The sequence below is a fragment of the Crocodylus porosus genome, unplaced genomic scaffold, assembly GCF_001723895.1.
Source record: "Crocodylus porosus isolate Cpor-Errol unplaced genomic scaffold, CroPor_comp1, whole genome shotgun sequence".
NCBI lineage: Eukaryota > Metazoa > Chordata > Crocodylia > Crocodylidae > Crocodylus > Crocodylus porosus.
In genome coordinates this window covers 13,530,323-13,530,577 of record NW_017728910.1, presented here as the reverse complement: position 1 = coordinate 13,530,577, position 255 = coordinate 13,530,323, and positions in this window count along the sequence as shown.

Here is a 255-nt window from a genome sequence, read left to right as displayed (position 1 = left end):
CACACTCCTGTCGTGTTATACCTACACACACACACACACACTCCAGTCATGTCACACACCCCCACACACACTCCTGTTGTGTCACACACCACCCACACACACTTCTGCCATGTCACCCTCCACATCCACACTCCTGTCGTGTTATACCCACACACACACACACACACACACACACACACACTCTAGTCATGTCACACACCCCCACACACACTCCTGTCATGTCATACACACCCTGCACACACTCCTGTTGTGTCA